This window comes from Passer domesticus, chromosome 1 (genome assembly GCF_036417665.1).
Source record: "Passer domesticus isolate bPasDom1 chromosome 1, bPasDom1.hap1, whole genome shotgun sequence".
In the NCBI taxonomy this organism is placed as follows: domain Eukaryota; kingdom Metazoa; phylum Chordata; class Aves; order Passeriformes; family Passeridae; genus Passer; species Passer domesticus.
This window is the reverse complement of record NC_087474.1, coordinates 159,284,933-159,303,668: the sequence shown is the minus strand read 5'-3', so window position 1 is coordinate 159,303,668 and position 18,736 is coordinate 159,284,933. Positions and strand designations below refer to the sequence as shown.

General features: G+C 43.1%; 2 long non-coding RNA genes across 2 annotated transcripts; one reads left to right on the top strand and one right to left on the bottom strand.

The window, feature by feature from the left end:
* Nucleotides 1-12,562: 12,562 nt before the first annotated feature.
* Nucleotides 12,563-16,404, bottom strand: LOC135286063 (uncharacterized). The gene is made up of 3 exons (XR_010350595.1): nt 16,257-16,404; nt 14,290-15,230; nt 12,563-12,777 (listed from the first exon to the last, which is right to left on the bottom strand). It is a non-coding gene; the product is annotated as an uncharacterized LOC135286063 (long non-coding RNA).
* On the top strand, nt 15,159-18,353 carry LOC135286067 (uncharacterized). Its single transcript, XR_010350596.1, has 3 exons — nt 15,159-15,524; nt 15,805-15,887; nt 17,220-18,353. It is a non-coding gene; the product is annotated as an uncharacterized LOC135286067 (long non-coding RNA).
* The last annotated feature ends 383 nt before the right edge of the window (nt 18,354-18,736 follow it).

Sequence of the window (18,736 nt, the reverse complement as noted above, 5' to 3'; positions counted from 1 at the left end):
TGGTTATGCAGAGGTAGCAGGACTCATGTAAACTAAAAGGAGTTTCAGACCTGGAGATGCCAAAAAATACAAGGAAATCATTCAGTAACTGTCTGGTAGATAATGGAGAATAAACTATTCATCTATATTTAGATCAGTCCAATCACACACCTTGACATCAGAGAAGTAAATCTGGGAAGCTCCAGAGGAGGTGGTGGGAACCATCAGACCTACAATCACAGTGATTAGACTTCCTTCTATTTTAAGTAACCAGTGCTGAGGTTTGCAAGTGGCTGCTGGCTCAGAGCTTTTCTGGGCCTCTTGGGCTGACAGATGTTACTCAAATTGACTCTGCAGTGGGTGATACAGGTTGAGGATGCAATTTTGGGTGTAGAGCCAATGGAATTGGTCATCCCAGGTGTTGATTGTGCCAACTAATTGCAAGACGTGAGATTAACACAGTTCAGATTCCAAATTCAGATTGTGGAAAAAACCAACAAAACACGGCACAAACAAGAACACTCCATTAGGAGGGGTCTGCCAGCCTTCCTAATACATTCCCCAATGTCCTATGACCCTTCTGTAAATGGCCTCAAAGCCCTCCAGCACTGCTGGCTACAGGAACTTGGAGATTTAGGATTGTCCCAATGGAGAAAATACTCCTATGACCATGCTGTGGTCACCAACCAGTCCCTACCACTGCCCTCCTGTCATGCAAGGGAATATTTTCATTTAATTATTTGTGTACACAATCAAGAGACTGGAAAATATAGAAGTGGATCTCTAATTTAAAGGTTTTCCATACATAACCAACTGATAGGCTTTCTTTTCCAACTTGAAAATTTTGGTTAAAACCACCTGTGCAATCAAAATTTAATCTTCTCCCAGCCACAAGCTGCATATGCCAACACAGTTTCTGTTGTAGCTCAGGAAGACTTTTCCAAAATATCATTGAATTATCTCACGTGACTACAGCCAGGAGTGTGTCTATGTCAGCAGGGAGCTCAGTGAGGGTTTTATCCCCTAAAATCAATTTAGTTTTCCCAGAAAAACTACTGCAGTGTCTGTGCCTGAGCAAGTCTTTTTGGTACAATCTGCTGCAAAGGCTTGGCCTGAGGTGGGATTCATCCCACATGAAACATGGGACGGGTTTTGTTTGATCAAATAAAGATGGAGATGAGATGATCAATGCCCCAAAAGCCCCTGGCTCTGCTGACTCACTCTTCCTTGACCTTAAAGGGAGCACTGATGGCCTCAGACATCGGCACTTCCAGAGCAGGCACCGCCATTTACTCATCCAAATCCTGCCCGAAGCAAGTCCAGCTCACTTCACCCAGCTTCTTTCCACACCCACACAGAACTTATCTGCTCTTACACATCCATTTTGCCTCCCTCATCTCTGGCAAAGATGTGGTTACACTGGTAGACACTGACATGGGGGGAAAAAAATAAAATCCATCTCCTCCTCCTGCTGGCAGAGAGCTTGATCTGTACAATCTTCATCTGTGGACGCAGTGAGCATAAACTGAGCTCAACAAGCTGATGTAACTCAGACAAATGGACCAAAATGCAGAGTTTTTCTCCTGGCAGCTGGCACACCTGCTGTGAGGACATCACCCTGGGCTGCAGTTGGTGGTGGCTGAAATGCTGAAGTGGCTTTGCTTGTCCCCTCTGCATCTCCCTGCAGATCTCCTCCCCAAACCTCACACTCCCAGCTCCTTCATTTTTAAGCCCCCACTGGAAAGCTCTGTAGACCTTGAGGGCATGTCAATAAATGAACAAAGTGAGTGTGATCATGGCTGTGTGGATGGAGGATTTATGCCACCACTGTTTGTTTCCTGCTGCTGGATTCTGTCACCTCCCATCCCTCATCTTTGTTGCTTTCCGACGTTGTAAATTCTTCCCAGCACAGAACTTGCTCTCTAATTTTTTCTGTTAAATGTCTAGTCTACAAATGAGTCCCAGCCATCCTCATTAACAATACTTTGTACTTATTCCTTCATAAACTGATGGATGAAAAGCTCCATAAAAGCGTAAAAAAAAAATAAAATTATTTCCCCCAAGAGGAGGGTTTGCAAAGTCATTGCTCAAAGGAAGGCAGCAGACTTTCCCATCTAACTCAAATCCAACACAGCACAACTGTGTCGCCAGAAGCATATCTTGTTTTCCCCTCCTTTTTTTTTTTTAATTTTACTTTATCTGCTGGTTGATTCACTTATGAAATTAAAGGAGATTATGATTTTAACTCTTTGGTTTTAGAGCCACGAGCAAGGAAAACTACAAGAGCTGCCATCTGCAAATTGCATGAGACATAAACCGGTGCAAAATAGAGGGAAAAATATGCATTTTCCACTTAGCAATATATTTCAGCATAAGATTAATTTGCTGTCTGACACTTGATGCTTATTGTTTGCAAACTCCAGATCTGCAACTGCAAATCAAGCTGAAAAGCATCATCTAATCAAAGAGGGGATAATTTAGCAAGAAACCACTCAGATCTCTCTTCCTTTCAGGTTATCCGTGTGCATGCACATGAAAACAGAGATCCACTAACCTGGTGCATATCTGTGTCCCTGACACCCTCCTTGGGCAAACTGTGACTCACTGACCTTTATTTCAGGTGAGGGGAAGAGGTGCTGATGCCCTTTCACAAAGACTCAAGAAAACACCCAGTCCTTGAGCTCTGCCAACTCACATTTCAGAGAAAGACATCCAAATGGAAACAGAAAAGAAAATCTGAAAGAGGAAGGAAGTGAAATTGACATCCTTTACCTGACTTTTAAGGTGTGGTGGTTCAGGTGAGAAGCTGACACAGTGATCCAGGAAATTCCTCTTCCCCCACCTTTCCATACATGTAAGATGTTATTAAAAGTGTGAACCTGCAGTACAGCCTTGAGCACACTGCAGAAAAAGCACTTATTTTTTAAAATCTAGACTTGTTTGAACCCTATTAAATCTTTGCTTCACTGGTTCTAAGCCTGTCCAAGTCAACCTGAATGATTATTGTTATTATTAACAGAGTGCAAAGTGAGAAAATAGAGGATTTTTTTATTTAAATAGGTTATTCTGCCTGCAGCTGGCTGTGCTGCAGAGGCCTGGCACCAGTTCATATTACAGGCATTACCAATTCCTTGGAGCTTTTCATGGGAGAAGCTTGTTCTGACATTCTCATTGACTCTTCTCTCCCCTATTTATCACCCATAGATTGGATGATGTCCTCTCACAGCAATAACTGCAGTTTTAGAAGCCATCTATGCACTTCTGTCCTCGTGTCGGGACTTTTCTGTGGGATTTCTGTTTCCTGCTGCTTACCAAATAAATAATTTTTGTGATTTCAATGAGACTTTCCTCTCCTTTCCTACCTAATAAAGTCAGCTATGGCTGTGTAAATCTGTAAGAATTCAGCAGGAAAACCTCAAATAAGTGTAGATTAAAATAAAAATACTGTGTCTGATCAAAAAGCAATTTCAGTCCATGTTTTGAATGAGAGTGGTTACAGAGTCCAAAAGAAAGGCAGCCAGACTCTGATACTAAACAGTGTGTTAATAAACTTCAACAGATTTTTTCCATTTTATTTCCCTGGAAGCAGCCCCATCCCATGGCAAAGAATGCCACAGCTCAACCACACTGCCTGTGAAGAACCTGCTTCATTTTTCCATCTTTGCTCCACACCCATTGTGACTTTAACCTGGAAAAAAAGTTCCCTAAAATGTCTTTTCCATGACTGAAGTGTACACATATATTTAATCCTTTTCTGTGCTGCAGCAGCTGTTCCTTATCATCATTCTGGCATCTTCTCAGAGCCTTTTCCAGGGCCACTAAAGCCTGTTGAGAGGGGACGACAAGCACCAGACACAATATTCAAGCTGCAGGTCCAAAATGCATTTCTTCAGTGGCATTATGATGATTTCTGTTTGGTTTTCTATTCCCTCCTTAATAATCCTTAACATTCAATTTCCTCTTTTGATTGCTACAGAACAATGAGCTCATAATTTCATTCAACTGTTCATTATAAGACCCAAATGCCATTCCTGGGCAGCAATAATCAGCTCAGAGTCCATCACCCTGCACGGAGTTGGAACTGTTGTTTTCCTTGTGAGCAATGCTTGGATTTAATGCCAGTGAATTCCACCCAATGTTTTATTACCCAGCAATCAAAAATTCTTCATGGGTGGTGTCAGGAAGCTCCAAGTCTGGGCTGATCCACAAGGGAAGGTGGAATGAAACACAAGGGCAACAGCAAGGCAAGGACTTCTCCAGCAGGGTGAAGGAATTTTGTAGAATTATTAAGGTTGGAAAAGGCCTCTAAGATAATTAATCAAGCACTAAACCATGGTCCATCACTAAACCAAGTCCCTAAGCACCACATCTACACATATCTTGAACTTCAGAGATGAGAATCCTCCACTTCTCAGGGCAGCCTGTTTCAATGCTTGACCACCCTTTCAGTGAAGATATTTCCCCATTATTCAAATTAAACTTTCCCTGGAGCAAATTGAGGCCCTTTTCCTATACGTGAGATTTTTCTGAACAGAATTCACTGCCCCCTCACTTCTCCCTTGGGGAAGAGCTGGGGTATGATTCTGGTCCAATCATTCCATCTTATTTTCTTTGCTAGTGCAGTCTTATTTAAAGGTGGGTGTTTGAGCCTTGCAGTCTAATCGAGCAGTTTACAGCCTGCCCAGCTGACAACAGTAATTTGGCATCATAAGTTTGCAGCTCCTTTCAATGTGTGTGATGTACCAGATCCCAGTGTTCCTCCTAAAGTATCTCAAAGACACTTCCATATCACAGAGTGTTACAGAAAAAGACCTGAATTCTCCCAGTTCTTTAACCAAGTAGAAAATCCTCCTGGGTAGCCAGATAAAGTTATGTACAAATTTATTCCCTACAAATTCAGCCACTTGAGACAGGTTATATTAAGACTTTTCCAGTCTGGACTCCAGGAATCCCTGAAGGAAGGGTTGTGTATGAAATCTTTTGAATGACGTGGCTAGAGGTTCAAATAAAGTCTTCACTTGGAGGCAGACCCATCTGAAAAACTGGAAGGTGGGGCAGGTATGGGTGCCAAAAACAAGGTACAACCAAGATTCCCTCAGGCTGCGCAGAGAGGTTGTGGAGCCTCCCTCACTGGGGATATTCAAGAATATCCTAGATTCAGTCTTGTGCCAGGCGCCCTGCGATGATGTTTCAGCAGGGAAGTTGGACCAGATGACCCCACTGTGGAACCTTCCAGCCTCACCCATTCTGTGATTCTGTGTTAACAGGAACCCTCTCATTTTTAGTGCAGGGATTTCAGACCAGCTCCACAGAGCAGGGCAGGGGAAATCTTTGGCACACAGAGGCACAAATAATGGTCAGAGCTTCTTCCATGGGAAAAAAAGTGCCAGTGAGATTTGCTTCTATAAAAACCTCATATTGTTCCCACTTTAGTAATAACCCAAGATTCACCCCAGGGGAAGGAGAACAACATTGCCCCAGCACCGTTTAAAGTGTTACTAAAATACTGTTTAAGGGGATTTGGGAGAACAGGTAGGGAAATTATTCTTATCATAGGAAAGTGCACAAGGAGATGGGCATTTGGAAAAGTGCTGAAAGCTGGGTTATTGCAGTGATGTTACTAATGACTACAATACATCATTTCAACTTGTTGACTTTTCTTTTTTTAATTTCCAGATTATCCGGCTGTTGCTTATCCTCCACCCATTCTGGGAGTAAACAGAGACATGTGCTTGAGCTGCAAAAAAGTTCTTTCAGCAGAAATTAACTTTTGTGGGGTTTTCCTGTTTTTTTTCTGTTTGTTTGTTTGTTCTGTGGTTTGTTGGTTGCTTGCTTTTTTAAAGAAAATAAAATCTTTCAGCTTTACATGTTGGTTTTACCTTTCAATTTCCTTTTTCAATTTTCTTTTGCAGTTTCACTTTTGTAATATTTCAGTGATTTCAGAAAATATTATATCTATTCTAAAAATACAAGAAATGCTGTCAAAGGGTAGTTGAAATCTCTTGCATAAAATTCCAGGGGAAGTCTCTGAGAGGTCTCAGTGGGGAAGCTGCTGCTTGGGAGGTCCAGCTCAGAGCACTCAATGTGACTGAAATTATGGGTTCTGACCAGGTTCCAGCAAGAGGGGATTTTTTTTTCACACCTTACTGAGATCTCAGGCAGAGGAATCTTCTGGGATTGCTTTGGGAAATCTGACTTTCTTTTCCTTTATGATCATAGAACAGTTTGTGTTGGAAGAGATCTTAAAGATCATCCAGTTCCAACCCCCTGCCATGGACAATTTCCACTATCCCAGGTTGCTCCAAGCCCCATCTGACCTGGTCTTGGACACTTCCAGGGATCCAGGGGCAGCCACAGATTCTCTAGGCAACCTGTGCCAGAGCCTCATCACCCCCACAGGGAGTAATTTCTTCCTGTTATCTAATCTAAATCTACCCTTCTGGAAGGATCTTGAAGAAGTCCTGAAATGCACTACCAACCTCAGCTGCAATAACTGTGTGCAACTCTTTTTCAGATGAATGGTTCAAGCAACGAAAAGAAAATCCCCCAGAAAACCCCATAAGACTCCAGTGGTCCTGGTGAGACTGCCAAGTTCCTCTGTAAAATATACAGAAGGTCTGGGTCTATCTGCTATTTTTTCCTTCTTTGCTTTGGAAGACATCCCAGGGGGTTGAAACATGATGATCTTCAGGATTTCTTTCCATTCTATGATTTTGTGATTCTTTTTCTCTCACAAGAGCTCTCACTTTTTATTTTTTTTTCCTTTCAGGGAGCAGCTCTGTTTTGGAAGGGCCATGAATCACATCCATCAATCTTCAGGAGAAAAATATAATCAACAGATGGTTGTTTAAGATCACATGGTGCCACTCAGATCAGGAGATGCAGAAAGAAACAAACTCTCTTTCCCTCTTGCTTAGACTTTACTGAAGTCAAGTGTTCAGTCATAATCCAGCCTGGGAGGAAACACATGAAACCACCAGTGCTTTGTGTGTGGCACCAAAATCAGGCCACAAAGCTCCAGCCTCAATCAGAAAAAAAGTTTCTACCCCTTCTAAATATAAGGTGAAAGACAGGAGTGTTTTGAGAAAAGATTAAAAAAATACTGGATTGTTGAGGACCAAATAGTTTTAATCTCAATATTTGGTGTACAACCTACAGCTGTTTCTCAAGCAAGCACCTTCCTTTCCCAACAAAATCAGCAAGGCCACGTCCAATTTTAATGCCAACAGATGTAAGGGAGAATCCTCAATTTGCATATTAGACATCTCTTATTAAGGTATTTTAAATTACCTATTAGGATAATTTTATTATTACATAATTAATTTATATTATTTTATTGTTAATTATATATTTTACATTACAGTATTATATTTTTATATAATAATATTTAATTATTATATTATTTTAAATTAGATATTAAGATAAAATCTTTCTCTGTGAGATTGGTGAGGCCCTGGCACAGGTTGCCCAGAGAAGCTGTGGCTGCCCCATCCCTGGTAGAGTCCAAGGCCAGGTTGGATGGGTCTGGAAACACTCTGGTCTAGTGAAAGGTGTCCCTGCCCATGGCAGGATGTTGGAATGAGATTATCCTTAAGGTCTCTTTCATCCCAAACCATTCCATGTTTCCAGATATTTTCTGAGCTTGAAGTGATCCTCAGAGGTGCCAACAAACCATCACAGTAAGGGGTTGACTTAGAAAATGACTGCAAATTCTGACTACTTTTGCTTTGGGCAGCTTATTTTTAATCTCCAGACCATTACAAAAGATGGATTTTTTTTTCCTTGGACATCTATAACCCTCCTTTGGTTTATGTTTATACAAAACTGGATCTATCCAAGAGGGGAACCCAGGGCACAACAGAATTTTCTCCCTGCCTTGGAGCCAGCTGCAATTCAAGTTTCCAGTGAGCCCTTGATATCCTGGAGAAAAATTTTTGGAGAAAATTTTTGGAGTTTTTTATGGCAGAGAATCCAAGTCATAGGCAAGTGAATTCATTCTCCATGACAGCAAGAAGTCACTAGATGCTATTACAACAAATAAAAATTGAACTGTTCAAAAAGTGATGGCCCTTTGGTTGAAAGACTCTTAAGCAGGTGGTAGGATTTGAGGCAAGCATTTTTGTCTCATTGGTGCTTGGGTTTTTTTTCCTGGGAAAAAATGAAACTGTAGCTACAAAGATTTTATCTCAAAAATATTTTTTCAAAGTTCTTTTCTGAGCTGATCTCTAAAGAAGGAAGAAGTCCATGGCCTGGAACACACAGACAAGGTCCTGTAAAAACCTGTCACTGAAATGTTCTTAATGTTGGGTGGCAAAATACAACAATTCCCCCTGACACACACACCAAAACCCCCCCAAAAACACAAACCAAACAAAAATACAGTATGTAGAAGGCTAGAAAGAGATCTGTAGAATTGCTTACTTGGAGGAAATAAAGCATATTCAGGGGATATTTTTAAGCACTTTATTGGGAAAATAATCTTTCAATTTCCAGCAGATCTTAAAAATGTATGTATGTCCTGCAATTCCATGTCCTTAATTTATTCTGTTACACATATGAAGGATGAGGAGCACGTCCTGGGCACCTCATTGTACCTTTGCCATTTGTTCCAGCCAGGGTTTCCTACCTGGGTATGGAAAACCCTCAAGTTTCAACTATTTAACCCCAACCTGCCACCTGCTCTTCCCACAGCTGTGGGGTGAAGACTGAAATTGCAGAGTTCTTCAGAACTTTAACCCACCCTGCTCTTGTGAATGATGTTTTTGTTTCCTTCATGCTTTGTCTTCTCCCAGTGACCCTCTCCTTCAAAATGCACACTGGAACAGGACACAAATTCATTCCAGATAATCACTCCCAGTTCCCAAAGCCCACCTGAATCACCCCAACATCAGTGTCTGTCATGAGTAATGCATGGGATGGAACCACACACAGTCTGTTCCAGGCACTGAAACCATGGAAACGCTCCTGACGTGAGCTGCTCCTTGGGATGATCAGAGGAAATGGAAACTTAAGGAAGTTTGTCTTGTCTGCCTGTATTGCCCCAGGCCAGATCATTATAAAATATGAAAGATTTCAGGTGTCAGACTTGAACCCCACAAGGTTGTTGATAGTTTTGGTTAATAGAAAAATGTAAACAAGTCCAGAAATGGCCAGTTGTGGAGTTTCCTCAGTGAGATCTAAACACTTTGAAGAGGGAGCATGGATACTGGGACAAAATTATTCTCTGTGTGGGTGGTGAGTTCTCAGGTTTCCCAGAGGAGCTGTGCCTGCCCCATCCCTGGAAATGTTCCAGGGCAGGTTGGATGAGATGTGGAGTAATCCAGGCTAGTGGAATGTGTCCCTGCCCATGGAAGGGGGCTGGAATGAGATGGTCCTTAAAGCTCTTTCCAATACAAATCATTCTGTGACTCTGTGATCTCTTGGTGTGACTCCATGGCACCAAACCACCCTCACAACATTCAGCTGACCCTGGAGGCACAGGAAAAAAGTTTTTCCTCGTGTCCTTGTAGAATTTCTGGAGCATCAGTTCCTGCCCATTTCTCTTGTCCCATAGCTGGGCCCAAAGGAGCAGAACCTGATCCCTCTCTGACCCCTCCTGCAAATAGGGACAGACAGGGATGAAATCTCCTTTCAACTGCCTCTTTTCAAGGATCAAGAACTGTGCTTATGATAATTAGACCAGTAACAAGCACAGCTTAGATTTAATATCCACTCCTCAATGTCCCACTCCTCCCAGTCCCAAAATCAATCTTTCCATCCCTTAGGCATCATCTTTTCCATGCTTAGAACAGAACATGACCTCCCTAGACACCTGATACCTCTCCTATATATTTGGAAGTGTTTCCTCTGCCCCCTCTACTTTTGGGGCATATTTAATGATCCAGAGCAGCCAGTGCATCTAAAATCTGCAGCTAAAATTAGTCTGTACTGTGAAAGTGTAGAAAAGAGAGAATCTCAGAGTAGATATCCAGTTATTTTACATTTTCTTGAGTCATCCATGTGGAAGTAGCAGCAGCTGGGTGACATGGAGTGATGCAAACACTGCAGTGGAAAGACCCCAGTGCTAACAACAGCTCACATGCATGGAGGGTCTTTCACTATCCAGCATCAAAAGAGATCAAAAAAAAGTAAAGAAACTCCTTGGAGTGCTTCATGCACCCCTTCAGTGATGTGGAAGAAAGGTTGGATGGACAGATTCCCAAAACATTCCCAAACAGGCTTTGAAGGACATTCCTACCCAACAGTGATGAAAGAAAACCTGGAGTGACACCCAAGCCTGAGCTGGTGAACTCTGGAGTAAATTTTCTCACTTGAATAGGTCCAGAAGAAGTTGAGACAGAGCTTTAAATAAACATATTTTTAAATGAGTGGCTTCCAAAACCTTCCTCAGCTTTGCAGTCTGGTGATGTGTCTGAGCACAGATGGGAATAGACCCAAAATCTGGATGTGAACCAGTGCTTGGTCAATATTCCTTGGTTATGTTTCACTTCTTACCTCTTTCTTTACCTTCTGTCATGAGAAGATAATGTCTGGTGCTCACAAGCACAGCCAGACTTCTGATCTCACTCCAGCAAACAAATTATGCCAATTTTCAGTGTGCAAAACTTGAGATGAAGCAAAGCAAGACACAACCCTACTGAGTAATGGGCATGTCTAGCAATCATCTAAAGTTTCTGCTCCTATGTAGTTACTTAATACCCAAAAATCTCCACAATTCTTCATTCAGGAGAGGCAGCCAAACAGTGCTGCACATTGCAAATTATTCCAACACAAAGATGTTTTCTAGGTAATTACTGCTATTTAAATTACCCTGCATATGCCGCATGAGTGGCAGATATTAAAATGAAGAGATGACTTAATAAGTTCTAGTCAACCCAATGTGTCATTACTGTAATAAGAAGAAAAAAAGAGTGTGCTTATATTTCAGACTTACCAGGTGTACAGTAAATAAAATTAGTTTATTGTATTACAAAATCCTTGTAAGCAATATTACCCCTGCTAGAATTAAGACAAATGACACCAATAAAATAAGCAGATTAGGATATATTGGTTTTAGGTGTTGAATCAAAAGTGTGTGTAACTTGTTGACATGTACATTAAAATTGTTGTGAATGAAAAAATCAACTCCCATTAAAATCTAGTGGAGGGTGTCCCTGCCATGGCAGGGGGGCTGGACTAGATGATTTCTAAGTTTTTAAGTTCCCTTCAACCCAAACCATTCTGTGATTCTATGAAAATAAATGATTAAAGAGGCAAAATCACAGTGAATGAGAATTGGGCAGCTTTGAGAGAATGGAGAAAAGAATTCCTGGTACCTGAGTTTCTGGTGAGGCTGCACAGCAAATATTTGTAAAACAGGGATTTCAGCTGCTACTCAGATACACCGTAACTGATCCACTGATAGACCTCAAGCAAAGCAAAGACTCAGGGAACAATGGCATTTTAAGACTCTCTCTTGCAGCTAGAGCTGAGAATTGATCTTTTTTGATCAGTCATGAACACAAGAAAAATAGGGGATTGCTCCTGCACCTCACAGCTGAGGCTGAAGCTGGGGAATAACCAGACAAGCTGGGTTTATCCCAGTACAATGTGTTTAGATTTGTCTCATTGCAAGGTCAGGTTTTAACAAACAATGACAACAATAGGCAGGGAAGGGGACTGTGCCTTGCAAAACACGTTCAGCCAGGCAAGCAGAGCCCTGCTAAAATGGGAAACGCAGTCTTGGATGTCTGGGCAGGCAAACCCTGAGTGGAGACAATTATTAATGCACCCATCTCTAAAGCACCATGTCTGCCCCTGCTGTTCCCCACTGCAGAAGTGGCTGAGAAACAGGAATGGGCTCAGTCTGAAGGTCTTCACAGGCATGACCTCAAAAACTGGAGGAATCAAAGAGTTTGGAACAAAAGAGGGACTGGATCATCCATGTTCAGGAGTTGCAAGCAAACCTGCACTCGTCTTTCGGATGAGATGAAGAAATTGTTGTTTTTAGGCAGCTGATGGGGTTATGCAAGACCCATTGCCAGGTTGTGCATCTGTTTTAGGGATGGCTTGTTAGAACCATGGAAGGAACCAGATGAGTGTCTCATTCAACACATACATGGACATAAAAAGTGAGTTTTCTTCTGCTTTCTCTGTCTGTTTAATGCAACCATGAATGTCAGGGCTAAGAATTTTTAATAGTTTCTTTTGGAAAGCTGGATGTCCTCTTGAGTGGGATTGAATAATCTTCTTATGTATATCTTTACCCAGAGGGATCGTGGACTCCCCATCCATGGAAATGTCCAAGGCCAGATTAGATGGGGCTTGGAAAAACCTGATCTAGTGAAAGGTGCCCCTGTCCATGGAAAGGGGTTGGAAATGGATGATCTTGAAAGTTCCTTGCAATCCAAACCAATCTATGATTCTATACATGAAATAGCATCATTTCCATTTAATGCACTGGTTTAGAATATATATATATATATATATATATATATATACATATGCAAATTATATTTTCACAAGAATTTTTTTATCTGAGAAAGTTAAGTTTATAGAATACCAACTATTTTACTCTGGAAAAAAATAAGCAATTTCCCCCCAGTTTTCTGCAACATCGTATTTGGCTTTTATTCAGGATTTTCAGGACTGTTTGGGTTCCCATCTTTTCCAGATCTGGCAGTTTGGGTTTCAGGCTCCTCAGAGATCTTCAAACATGCTTGAAAAATATTTAGAGGGAATCCTTTCACAACTTCCTCTAGAGTGAGTGTGAGAGTTCCCATTCCACAGGAGTTTCATTCTATCTCAGAATAATTATCTCTAAAAAGAAAACAGAGGGGATTTTTCAGTGGAATTCCCAGGGAGTTCCAGTTTTGAGCCAATTCTATAGATAGACTCAGTTTATTCTGTGATCAGAAATAAACTGCGAATCTTTCTAGCCAGTATGGAGAATCCCGCAAGGCTCCAACTTCATACAGGAGTCCACAGAAATAGATGGGCTGCTCCTCTCAGTTAAATCCTTGGCAGAAATCCCACCCTTATTCCAAAAATGTTTGTAGTGAATCCACCCCTTTCTAGATCCTAGCCTTCTCAGGAGGGCAGAGCAGATTTGACTGACAAAAAGTGTGTGTATGTGAACACAACTTTCTTCCATTTTCAGTGTATTTCTTGGTTTAACAAAGGGTGTTGCCTCCACCTGCAACTTACCTCTTGCCTGCAACAAGGATGGCAATACTGGGATACCCCATTTGGGCAGGGAAGTGGCTGGATTTGAAATTTGAGGACTCCAAGCCATGGAGAAGAAAGAAGTCAAGCTGAGCAGTGACATTTGCTTCCCAAACTTAGCAAGAAAGAGAAGCTTAAAATCATTAAGGCTGAAAAGAACTCTGAAATCATCGAGTCCAGCCATTGTGCTCCTAAACCCTCAAGACCTTACAATTTAAGGCTTTAAGCTTAAAGAGGGTAGATTTAGATTAGATATTAGGAAGAAATTTTTCCCTGTGAGGGTGGTGAGAGACTGGAACAGGTTGTCCAGTGATGCTCTGGGCCCTCAATCCCATGAAGTGTTCAAGGCCAACTTGGATTAGGATTGGAGCAACCTGGTCTAGTGGAAGGTGTTCCTAACCTTGGCACAAGGGTTGTAACAAGGTGATGTTGAAGGTCCCTTCCAACTCAAACCATTCTATGTTCCTATGATTTTATTAGTAAAAACCACCACTAATAAGGTCATGAACCCCAACACTTCTGTTCAGGGAGCTTTCTGGGTTGCTGGAGGTGGCTCTTCCACACAACCAGACTGTGTGGTGGAGGGAATAGAGCATGAGCTCTTTCTGCCTGTATTTGTAGTTAGTGGGGGAAAAATTCTCCTCTGAAAACATCCTAGACCAGCACTGTATGTAAGTTTTGAGGCCCATCTCAGGAGATATAGACCCAAGATTATGTAAAGCTGGTGTGGCTCCATGCTCCTCTTCTCCGTGTTGCCTGTGTCTTGTATGAAAGTCTCCTTCTGTGTGCAGGAATTTCATGGGACAGTTCAATTCATAGAATCACAGGATAAATAAATGGTTTGGTTGGAAGGGACCTTAAAGATCATCTCATTCCATCTCCCTGACAGGGGCAGGGACACCTTCCACTAGACCAGTTTGTTCAAAGCCCCATCTAACCTGCCCCTGAACACTGCAAGAGAGGGGAAGTCCACAACTTCAAATTCCTCTGAGTATCCTGAAGCCCTCAGGACTAAAATTATCACCCTCAATGCCTTCTGTTGCTCAGCCCTTCTCTGAGGGCCTCCAGCCCATTTGTTGCCTCCTAGGGAGTTATTTGTCTCTCTACCTCAGGCAAGAACAACTTCTGCTCTCGGTGAAGCCTCGCTCCAGCTCTCAGGTTTCTTTGAAAAGGCACTGGTAAGGGAAAACTGAACAAATCAACAGGGCCTCAATTCACCTCCACAAGAACCCCACCTGGCTGCTTCTGTCTGCATTTAAAAGTCATGGAATCTTAGAATCAAACCATTCTTTATTCCACGCAGGCAGCGGGCCTGAGTCACGCGGCCATGCCTGTCACAAGCGGCAGAGCCGGGATGGGATGCAGAGGCACAAACCATCCCTCTGTACTGTATGATAATCAACAAAAATTAGCTGCCTAAGGGAACCAGGAAACTCTGCCATGAATGCAGCAGTTAGAGACTGAGCCTATTTATTTAACAGGTGTCCCCTGAGCTGGGATGCCAGGCTCTGTTTGCCAAATTTGCGGAGAGAGGAAGACAGCTTGAATAAATACGGGTGAGAGGAGAACAGTCCTGAAGCCATTTTCTTTGTGGATTGTTGTGTTGTTCTGGGCTTTTCTTTTTTCCCCAGCAACTTTTTATTGTAAGAAAGTCTATCCTAGTTCTTGGCTGAGAGTATTTAGACAGCAGGAGCTGTGCCAAAATCCAGTTTCTCTCCTCATAGTGGTGCAGAGTCCAGCTCAGCCACAAAGCAAAGTTAGCTCTGCTGGATGGCTTCGTGATTGGTTTGTTTGTTCAGTTTAATTAAAATACAGTATGGGGTACACTTTGGATGAGAACCCATCCCAAGCTGTCAGGGACCAAGAGCCAACAACAGCTGTGCTGAAATGATCTCCTTCCCCATTCCTGTGCATTGGAAACACAAGATTTCGTGTCTGGTGCTGCAGCACCGAGAGGCCTTGGATTGTATCCGATGTCACAGCATGAAACATTCCACACAGAGCATCTGGGTGGTCCTCGTTCAATTTTTGGAGTGTTTTCACACAGTCTGGAGGAAAGGGATAGAGAAGGACATAGAGGAACTGCTGCAGGCATTAATTCCAGTACAAAGCCCAGCAGCTCATTAACGGGTTTTCACAGAAGTCCCAGAATCATGGAATGGGTCAGGCTGGAAGGGACCACAGTGGGGTTGTCTGGTTCAACCTCTGCTCACACAGGGCCATCCCAAGACACAGGGCACAGGATTGTGTCTCCAGACAGCTCTGGAATGTCTCCACACCCTCTCTGGGATCTGTTCAACGCTTGGCCATTGCACAGGGAAGAAGTTCTGCCTTATGACCAGGTGGAAGTTCCTGAGCATCAGTTCCTCTTTTCCTACTGCTGGGCCCCACAGAGCAGAGCCTGCTCTATGCTCTGACCCTCCCTGTAGATATTTTAGGCATTGATAAGTTCCTCTCTCAATTGTCTTTTCTCAAGGCTGAACAGGCCCCACTGTCTCAGTCTGCACTCATCAGAGATGCTCCAGTCTTTTGGGGATGCTCAGAACCAAGTGAATCCTGAGCCTCCTTCTGGCAGGTCTTCTCAGGGAACTATTTTCCCATGTATTTCCCGTTGCCTTTCAGTCATGCCAGAAAGACAATGCAAGGCAGAGGACTCATGGAGAGGGGCCTGCAGCAGCCCTGCCTGACAACACAAGCTGAAGGCAGTGAGTAGAGTAAACAATCTGCTCATCTGGCAAAAAATGCACAGAGAACATCCCAGACAACCACACCAAAATCTCTGTGAGCAGCAGGAGATAAAAAAAAACTTTGTCCAACCAGATGTTTTGCTTGAGAAAGGGAGAATTTCCAGACACTGTAGTTTTTCACTGACTGCTCCTTACAAGCTGCAGCAAATATTTGCCAGCTGCACTGAGAAATAATCTGATAAATAAACAAGATTACATTCTCTTCACTTAATTTTTGTGTACAAGGCATGGCCCCAGCAATATCAGCTACATAAAGCACAGACATCTCTGCAGCCATCTCCAAGCCACTCCTTGCTGATTTCAGTCATGAACAGGGCTGATGTTTACCTCTTACACAGCCAGGGCAGACTTCTGGGAGATGTCCATCCCCTGTGGTAAGACAGAGATGTGAAAGTCCTGCTCATTCCTCCATCCTCCAGCAGCTGTGAGCTGTCTGGGCACCAGTGTGAGCCAAAATCTGCCTCGGGTGTCACTTGGTGGTGGCTGCAGTGATCAGTGTGTGACAGAGGGCAGCTCACTCCAACCCTGCACCACAAACATTTGTGCCAAGCATTTTCAATGGTACAAAATGAGGTAAGAGCAGATTTTGTCTCTCAGCTTTGATGGGGACACAAGCTTGAAGGGCTGGATCCCCTCTCTGGAGAGTTTGGAAGAGCCCGGTCCTGCTCTTTAGTGGCTGAGTTCATCCACACATTCATTTGTGCTGCCTCACACGCTGTGTTGCTCTGAACAACCTCTGCCACCACCTCTGTGTAGAACCTTCTCTCTAATCCCCCAATACAGCTCCTCATGGGTGACCATGAAATCTTTGCCCACCCTGTTCTGGAAAGACAGAAGCCAGGAGAGGGAAACTGCACCCTGTGCTCCTGCCAGCTGTGATGAAAGAAATGAGGATTAAATTATTTGTGTTGCTCCTCCAATTTCTACCCTAAAAACCCAGCAAAGCCTGAGTTCTTCTTGAACCTGACTGCAGGGAAGAGAAATGAAGATGTCTCCATAGGAATAGAAAGCTAAAATAGCTGTGTTTCATGGACCTGGCTGGAATGACATTGCCAGTCCCAATCCACAATCTACTAAAGGGCTCTGTAATTAATTCAAGACACCCCAAGTGTTTTCACACAAATTATCAAGCCTACGGGAGAGGTTTGTGACAGCATTACAAATTCATAGGTCTGGGAGAGAACTCAAGAGGTTGCATAGTTTATTTTCCTGTCCCAAAGCAAGACACAGTATTTCTAGGTCACTGTTGATGGATCTTTGTTTAAACTGGCTTTTTTTTTTTTTTTGAAGGCTTCCCATGATGGAGATGTTGCAGGCAATTAATCTCAGTATTCTGCAGTCCTGACCATCGGAAAATCTCTCCTGATATCACAGAATCACAAAATTATTTAGATTGGAAAAGATCTCTGAGGCTGAGCCCAAATTTTGACCCATCCCCACCTCATCACCCAGCCCAGAGCTGAGTGCCATGTCTATTTGTCCCTTGGATACCTCCAGGGATGGGGACTCCACCACCTCCCTGGGCAGCCCCTTCCGATGCTTAACAACATTTTCCATGAAGAAATTCTTCCTAACGTCCAACCTCAACCTCCCCTGGCACAACCTGAGGCTGTTTCCTCCTGTCCTGTCCCTTGTTCCCTGGGAGCAGAGGCTGATCCCCCACCCCCAGCTGCCCCCTCCTGTCGGGGAGTTCTGCAGAGCCAGAAGGTCCCACCTGAGCCTCCTTTTCTCCAGGCTGAGCCCCTCCACTTCCCTCAGCTGCTCAAACAACCCAACCGAGCCCAAAGAAGCTTAAACTTTTCCCCTGGATTTCTTCTCCCGTGATAAAAAAATCCCTTCATGGATTTGAACAGCACTACCACATTCTGCTCAGCCCTCTGCAGGAGAGAATTATTCCAATATTTCCCCACAGGTGGTTTTTCCCTGTTGGATACTCTCTTGGTTCCCACTGGCTATTCCTGAATTAGGACAAATCTTTCTGGAAATGGAGTGCCCCACTTTACATAATCTCCTCCAAGTGAGGAGCTCCCAGGGGTGAGCAGAGCATCTCTGGCAGGTTACACAGCCTAGAACTGTGTTCATCTTTCTCATGGCAGCCCAGTGTGTTGATCTGGGGGCAGGTTGTGATTCATTACAGCCTCCAGATGTGGGTTTATTTCTTTTTATTTTTTTTTTCTGAGAGCTCATGTCTGATCAGTTGTTCCCAGCCCTGAAATTAATTAGGAAATTACTGAAGTTAAACTTCCTGACTAAGGCCATGCTGGAATAAAACCAGGCTATAGGGTGAGTGTAGGAACATTTGTTTCCTTGCTAAAAATTTTACCATCATAGTCAGGACCTGAATCTTCCTCGTCCAGCCACAGATCTACTGATAATGGGACTTTGGGGGAAAGTAAGAGCGTATAAAGGGAATTTAATCTTTTATCAGTGGTTTTGCCAGATTATTCTCAATTAGTGTAATTGTTTAACCCCAGCCAGCAATGAAACCCCACAGAACTTCTCTTTTACTCCTCTCTGGTGGAAAGGGGTAGAGAATGGGAAAGGCAAAAGCAAGAGAACTTGTGGGTTGGAATAAAGACAGTTTAAAAGTTAAAGCAAAAGCCACAGACATGCAAGCAAAGCAAGAGAAGGAATTCATCCCTCACTTCCCACAGCCAGACAAGAGTTCAGCCATGTCCAGCAGAGCAGGGCTTTGCACAAACCCAAACCATAGCCCCACATTGGCTACTATGAAGAAAATTAAATTAACAACCTAAAGCAACACCTTCTCCACCCATTATTCCATAGCATTTATGGCCTGCTCATGT